The sequence below is a fragment of the Vipera berus genome (assembly GCF_964194415.1).
Source record: "Vipera berus genome assembly, chromosome: 1".
Classification (NCBI taxonomy): domain Eukaryota; kingdom Metazoa; phylum Chordata; class Lepidosauria; order Squamata; family Viperidae; genus Vipera; species Vipera berus.
In genome coordinates, this window is record NC_138202.1 from 14669619 (window position 1) to 14677944 (window position 8326).

An 8326-nucleotide genomic window follows, 5' to 3' on the forward strand; every position below is an offset into this window, starting at 1 on the left:
AAGTGAAAAAGTTTTATAAAACCCAGCTATAGGCCTAGGACGGGGGCGACGGCACGCATGCCCACAGAGAGGGCTCTGCGTGCCACCTGTGGCACACGTGCCATAGGTTCCCCACCACAGGCATAGGGTTTCCTGCTTGAGCAGGGCATTGGACTAGAAGATCTCCAGGGTCCCTCCCAACACTGTTATTCTCTTCTATTAGAAATCGCAAAACACTCATCATACTGTGTTTATTCAAAAGCAAACTCAGAGATTCTTACATCTATGTATTCTGCAGGAAAGGGAAGAATTATATTAAACACACAATCCTATGTGTGTATAATAAGGCACAACCCTCTCCAGATCCAGTGAATAGAATAGAATAGAATAGAATAGAATAGAATAGAATAGAATAGAATAGAATAGAATAGAATAGAATAGAATAGAATAGAATAGAATAGAATAGAATAGAATAGAAGCTGGAAGGGACCTTGGAGGTCTTCTAGTCCAGCCCCCTGCTCAAGCAGGAGAACCAATACCATCTCAGACAGGTGATTGTCCAGTCTCTTCTTAAAAACCTCCAGTGATGGAGCACCCACGATTTCTGAAGGCAAGCTGTTCCACTGGTTGATTGTCCTATCATGTCTCACCTATTACTTCTTTTCTCTAGACTAGCGAAACCCAAGTCCCGCAGCCGTTCTTCGTATGTTTTAGCCTCCGGGTCTTTGATCATCTTAGTTTGAATTAGCTTTTTTGGCTACTGCTGCACACTGCTGGCTCATAGTCAAGTGATCGTCCACTAGGACTCCAAGGTCCCTCTCACAATTACTGTTTTTAAGCCTGGTCTCGCCCAATCTGTACTTGTACCTTTGGTTTTTCCTGCCCAAGTGCAAGACCTTGCTTTTCTCCACATTAAAACTCATTTTGTTGGATAGGGCCCATTGTTCAAGTTTGTCAAGATATTTTTGGATCCTGTTCTGTACCAGCCTGCTACCGGCCCTGCAGAAAAGGCAGGGACAACCCCTTTTACAAGAAGGCAAGAGGCTGGAATTACGCCTGACAAATTTATTACCACAAAAACAAATGGAACAAGACAAACCAAGAAACAGGAGCTTTAAGAAACATGAACTATCCGAGCGGTTGCCTTCAGCAAACCAGCCCTCCCACACATTCCCCTTATATAGAGTTCAGGGCGTGGCTTCTCTGTGCCTCCTTCCGAGGAGCCCCATTGCCTTCCTCTGTTTACTCCTAATTGACTGCCTCCTGTGTCGGGCGTCCTTGAACAGGGCCAGCTGTGGGTCATCTTCATCCACACTGTCAGGCTCACACAGCTGGGTCTCCGTGGTGACCAAGTGGGAGGGGCCTGCCTGAGGGCTCTCATCAGCAAGATCTTCAACACCCCCCTCCTCCTCCTCTGAGTCGTCCGACCCAACTGCCGAACCCACAGGCTGACCCTGAATCACAACAGATCCTGAGTTTGTCTTCTGGGGTATTGGCAACTCCTGACAGTTTGGTGTCATCTGCAAATTTGATGAGTTCCCCTTCAATTCCCTCATCTAAGTCATTTATGAAGATATTGAAGATTACTGGGCCTAAGACAGAACCTTGTGGTACCCCACTGCTTACTTCTCTCCATGTGGATGTAGTGCCATTGAGGGCCATTGAGTACGGTTTGTCAGTCAGCTACAGATCCATCTGTTGGTGATGTTGTCTATTCCACCTTTTTCTAGCTTGCCAAGGAGTAGGTTGTGGTCTACCTTGTCAAATGCCTTACTGAAATCTAAGTATACTACATCCACAGAATTTCGCTGGTCTACTAGTTTAGTCACTTTATCGAAGAATGAGATAAGATTGGTTTGGCATGATCTGTTTTCAACAAACCCGTGCTAGCTACTAGTTATGACTTTGTTTGCTTCTAGTTGTTCAATTAAATGATAATTGATAAAATGAATCCCCAAAATAAAATGTGTGCATGTGGTGAAAATATTTCACAAAACAATTTCTTCTTCCCTTCGAAAATGTTTGATTTAATAATGATTTCTCACTAACACCTTTTAAAGGGGAAGGAACATAAATATTAAAAGCAGCTAAGAACTATTTTAATGTTTAATCACTTTAAAATCCATCATTAAATGATCATATTTTTAACACATATCCAAATTAATAATACCCAAGAGCATTTTCAAATGTTTAAAAAGTACTCCAGGTGCAATCCCTTCTAATAAGGCCAAGAGGCTTTAGAAGATACAGCAAATCAGAATTATTTTCCCTTTTTAGAGGAGGGAAGAGTTGAGGCAGTTAAGTGAAAACAAGAATTGCTTTCCTAAGGCCTTTGGGCAAATTTCATGTCATTTTCTTTGCTGTCCCACTTGTCCTTGGAGATATCTGAAAATGTCTGACATTCAAAAAGTCCCATTTTGCAGGGGGATTTTAGGCTGCATTTCCAAACTGGCTTCAGATTTTGGCTTACCTAGGCAATTCTCTCCCACATGCACCCCCACCTCCTCCCCCCAATAGCTGAGCCTAGTTGTGGACAAGAGTCAATGAGCTGCAAGAGGATTACACTGAGCCATGACGATCAAAAAGGAGATAGAATTCAGACACAGAACCATGAAAATCAATGTAGCAAAGTGGCTAAGATATTAGGTTAGGACAGTAGTGGCGAAACTATGGCATGAGTGCCAGAGGCGGCACTCAGAGCCCTCTCTATGGGCACTCACACTGTTGCCCCAGGCCCACCTCCCCCGTGGCCCCCTCCTCACCAGCAGCCCCCCCAGAGGAGAGTTCCCCCCCCGAGCACAGCCGGTGTGGAGCAGTGCAGCCAAGGACATGGCAGCCAGGCACCAGGGAGAAGACTCCGCCCTTGTGCCCCGTTACGCGCAGATGATGCTGCGGGGCATGGGCAGAGGGCATGGCTGCCATGGCACTGCTGTTCCATCTGGGCAATCTGCAGCGGGCCATGGAGGCAGTGGGTGATCCTGTGGGCAGGCGGGGCCGGGCTGGGACGGAGCGGGGGTGGAGCGGGAGTGGAGCGGGGGCAGGTGGGGCTGGTTTTTGGGCACTCGGTCTCTAAAAGGTTCACCATCACTAGGTTAGGACTAAGAGAAAACTAAATTCAGTTCCATCCTCAGCTATAAAATCTTTCTTGGTTGTCTTTGGGCCAGAAACTCTTTCTCAGCCCAGTCCACCTCACAGGACTATTGTTATAGACAAAATTTGGAAAACAATCTGAGGCGGTCACCGAAACCAGAGGCTTTCAAACTCATGCTGGAGCCCACCCCCAGGAATCTTCTCTCTAACAGAGTGTGTGTCTGAACCTCTGGTCCTGGTGACCGACCCAGATTGTATCCAGATTGAGCTATGGTGGCGCAGTGGTTAGAATCCAGTACTGCAGGCTGCTTCTGCTGACTGCCGGTTGCCTGCAGTTCAGCAGTTTGATTCCCCCCCCCCCCGGCTCAAGGTTGACTCAGCCTTCCATCCTTCCGAGGTCAGTAAAATGAGGACCCAGATTGTTGGGGGCAATAGGCTGACTTTGTAAACCACTTAGAGAGGACTGTAAAGCATCGTGAAGCTGTCTATAAGTCTAAGTGCTATTGCTATTGCTATACTGCAATATTATCCTTGGGCACATATATTCGCCTTCATGTGGCAGAGTATTATGTATGCCACTTTGCTCTTGGAGGGAAAGTGAGATATAAATCTAACAAATAAAGCATGTTTTGCAACCATTTCCAATAGGAAGAAATTCAGGTAATTGTGTGTGGCAAAATGCATCTCCTTCCTGCAGCATCCTTGCAAACAGCTCTCAGTCTGTACAGAAAATACTGGCTAAATCTGTCAAATAGCCTGAATCTGACTGGAGAGGGTTCACCATTTCCAGTCTGTTTTTACCAATCTGGTTGCTAAACCAAAGAGATGTTGTAGAGCAAAAGCAGCCGAGCATCTTTGATAGATGCTCAGTTCCTTCTCACCCTTGCAATTCCAGCCGTTTGTAGAGCTGAGGGCCAACCCCAGATGTGCATTGTTAAAGAAGATGAACTAAGTGCATAAAGCCTGGTTTTTTTTTGTTGAGCAACCCAGCGGTTGTTGTTTAGCAGATGTTCTAGTTGTGCAAACTCCTGGAACATTTTCTGTAGCACGAGGAGCTTAGGAAACAGAAAAACCCATGCATAGGAACAAATTGTTCCAGAATTAGGTGAAGATGTTTGGTGTAATGTATTGGGATTTTACTTGAACTGTTTCATGTGTCTGTTTGAATGCTGCTTAAGGTTGCTTAATTGGTGTGTTTGTAACGGTCACTGACTAAGCCAGACTTGTTGTCTCCAAGAAGTTCATTGGATGATTCAGGGTGGGAATGGGTTCCTTTAAACCTAGTGGCCACTGTCTAGTGGCCAACGGTATAAGTACCTGCGCAGAAGCCTCTGTTTCAGTTCTGTTCCTGTTTGCCTCAATAATGCAATGTTCCTGTTTGCAACCTCTTGCCTCGCTTACTGCCTCCAAAGAACTCACTACACAATACTGGTGATGAAGGTGGGATCCTGCTTCTTTGGAAGAGCTGGAAATCACTAGGCGGTGAGGCCAGCACAGTGCCTGGCAGGGACCGCGTTCCCTCAGTCAGCCTAGCAAGCCACGCTAGCGACCACACAGCCCTGCGGACCAGTCACAGGGCCTACAAGAGAAGCAGGATGAGGCAACATGAGGCACGAGCTTCGAAGACTTTCCCACCATGGCGAAAGTCGGAAAGCTCGAGGAATTTGATGTCACTCACCCAGAGAGATGGTCATCCTACATCTCAAGAGTAGAGAACTACCTCCACGCCAACCAAGTCACCAAAGATGGCCTGAAGGCCGCAACACTCCTCTGTGTCTGCGGGTCCACAACGTTTGATATTGTGGAGAACTTAGTCGCACTGGCGCAGCTGGAGTCCATGACTTACGCAGACCTGAAGAAATGGCTTGGCAACCATTTCCAAACGAAGCTGTCAGTGATAGCATGGAGGCATGCTTTCGAACAGCAAGTCCAGCAACCCGGCAAGATGGCCACAGAATTCATCACGGTGTTGAGACAAGCTTCGCCCCTGTGCCAACTTTCAGACTTGGAAGAAAGGCTTCGAGACCGACTTGTCTGTGGACTAAGGAGCAGAGAGCTGCAACAAAAACTTTTCACAAAAGAGACTCTCTCACTCCAGGAAGCTCTCAAAGAAGTCATGGTGGACGAAGCCACTGGCAGGGCCTTGAAGGTGTTGCGGCCCACCAAAAGTACTCCTCATGAGGAAGCCATCCACCACGAGGATGCCGAACATCCAGAAGACATAGACTCCGACCACAAAGTTGACAAGATCCAACAGCACCATGACAAGGAAATGAAGCCCCCTTACAAGCCAGTTCCCTTCCTTTGGTGTTTGGGCTGTGGCGGCCACCATCAACGAGTGGACTGCTGATTCCGGACACCTGCAGAAAATCTGGCCACATCGCAGCTGTCTGTAGAGGTCTCCATAACGACTGCCAATCAGACAATCCGATCAGGAGAGGTACCGGGGCCCCGGGGCGGCATAGAGTAGGGTTCTGCTCCAGTTGATGGAGCATTTGCCGCACTGAAGCTCGCCGCCCCCTTAAACCAAAACTTTGGCTTCAAGTTGAGCTGCAAGGTGTTCCTTGGAGGATGGAACTGGGCACTGGTTCAGCTGCATCCATTATTTCCCTGGAGACTTTCCAGTTCGTGTACAACCGCGGCAAGAGGTGGGCCAAGCTTAGGCCATCCAACATCATTCTAACTGACTTCCAGAATTCCCGAGTAGCCGTCAAGGGCGAGGCCACTTTGGCCGTCAAATTCAAGGGGTTTTCACGGCCCCTAGATGTGATTGTGGTGGAGGGTCAGTGAACGAGCTTAATAGGGCTTGATTGGTTTGATGCACTGGGCATTCAAGTAACTGGGATCCACCAGACACAAGCAGCAAACTTGGCGTCACTATGTGAGGAATTCGCTGACGTTTTTGACACAAGCCTGGGAGAGTACAAGGGCCCACCGATAGCCTTTAAACTTGATCCTGCCATAATGCCTATTAGGATCAAGCCCCGTAGAGTGCCATTTGCACTAAAACACAAAATTGATGCAGAGCTGGACAAGCTAGTCAGTCGGGGTACTACAGCCCGTAGACGGGGGTGAATGGGAAACTCCCATTGTCACACCACTTAAGGCCAACAGGGAGGTCAGGATTTGCACTGATTACAAGTGCACCATTAACTGGGCACTACAGCAGCATGCGTACCTGGTGCCAGTCGTTAGCCACATTTTGGCATCGCTGCAAGGGGGTACCGTGTTTGCTAAGTTGGATTTGGCACAGGCCTATCAGCAGTTACCTGTGGATGAGGCCACAGTGGCTGCACAAACAATTGTGACACACAGGGGGGCTTTCAAAGTCAAACGCCTTCAATTCAGGGTTAGCGTAGCCCCTGGAATCTTCCAGGGAGTTATGGAGTGTACGCTCAAAGGTATTCCGGGGTCTGCCCCTATTTTGACGATGTGCTTATCGCCGGTGAGTCCACTGAGGTGTTTTGCAAGGAGGCTTAAGGCCATCCTTCAACGGTTCCATACAGCGGGACTTAAACTGAAGAGGGACAAGTGTAAGATTGGGGTCCCTTTCATGGAGTTCTTGCGGTTCTGTATTGATGCTGAAGACATCCATCCTGCAGAGTCCAAGCTGAAGGTAATTCAGCTGGCACCATGCCCCAGATCCAAAGGAGAGCTTCAGGCATTCCTGGGTCTCCTAAATTTTTACCATGCATTCCTTCCTAACAAGGCCACAGTGGCAGAGCCGTTACACCGGCTCTTAGACAAAAAAATCCCATGGAAGTGGACCAAGGTTCATGAAAATAGTTTTAAGGCAGTAAAGTCACTACTGTCCTCAAATTCAGTGCTTACGCACTTTAATGAAACCTTGCCTATATGCACTGCGTGTGACGCATCCCCTTATGGGCTGGGGGCTGTACTAAGCCATTTGTCAAATGATGGAACTCAAGTCCCCACTGCCTATTATTCTAGGACATTGTCCTCAGCTGAGTGCAATTACACTCAGATTTACAAGGAGGCTCTGGCCATCGTGGCTGGGGTGAAGAAATTCCATGATTACTTGTATGGCAGAAAATTCATGGTCTTCACTGACCATAAGCTATTGTTGGGGTTATTTACCACAGATAGGCAAACACCTCAAATACTGTCCCCTAGAATGTTAAGATGGTCCATTTTTATGTCAGCCTACAGCTACAGGCTGGTTCATAAACCCGGCAAAGACATGGGCCACACAGACGGCCTTAGCAGGTTGTCATTGCCACAGGTAGAGCCAGATCTGGCTCCAGCAGCTCGCATCTTGTCAATTCAGGATTTGCCTGAGTTTCCCCTCCATGCTGGGGATGTAGCTGCAGAAACTGCTGCAGACAAAATTTTAAATAGTTTACTGTCATGGATTCACACTGGGTGGCTTGACAACAGCCCTGGACCTGAGTTCCAAAGCTATTTCACACATATACATGAGCTTTCAGCTCACAAAGGCTGCATCTTATGGAGGAGCAGGGTTATTGTCCCCAGTTCATTAAGGCACCATGTGCTTCAGTCTCTTCATGAGGGCCATCCAGGCATAGTCCAGATGAAGGCATTGGCACGAAGCTACCTTTGTTGGCCAGGGTTAGATAAGGCTATCAAGGCCCAGGTACATGGGTATTACATGTGTCAACAGTCCAGACTGGAAAGGCCACATGCTCCTGTCCACAGATGGGAGGAAACTCATACACCATGGTCAAGGATTCACATTGACTTTGCTGGGCCCTTTCAGGGACAGCTGTTTTTGATAGTGGTTGACAGCCACTCTAAATGGTTGGAAGTAATTCCTATTTCAACTATGACTATTTCTAGGACCATCCAGGTGCTTAGAAAGCTTTTTGCCACACATGGGCTGCCGGATGTCATAGTCTCGGACAATGGGGCCCAGTTCACAGTGGCAGAATTTCAGGCCTTCTTGAGGACTAACTTCATAAGGCATGCAACATTGACTCCCTTTCATCCTTCGACTAACGGGCAGGCTGAACGCATGGTGCGTACGACAAAAGAGTCACTCAAGTGCACTGTGACTGTGGATTGGCACCATAGTCTGGCTGATTTCTTGCTTTGCCAGCACACTACACCTTGCACACCAATGGGCAAGAGCCCAGCAGACCTCCGCTGGGGAAGAAGGCTAATCACAAAACTGTGATCAGCTGTGGAAGCATTTTGCAGAACGGCCACTAAGCGAGGACCACACAGCAGGTCCGCATCTAGAACCAGCAACCGGCAGCCTAACAGAGCAGTTCACACA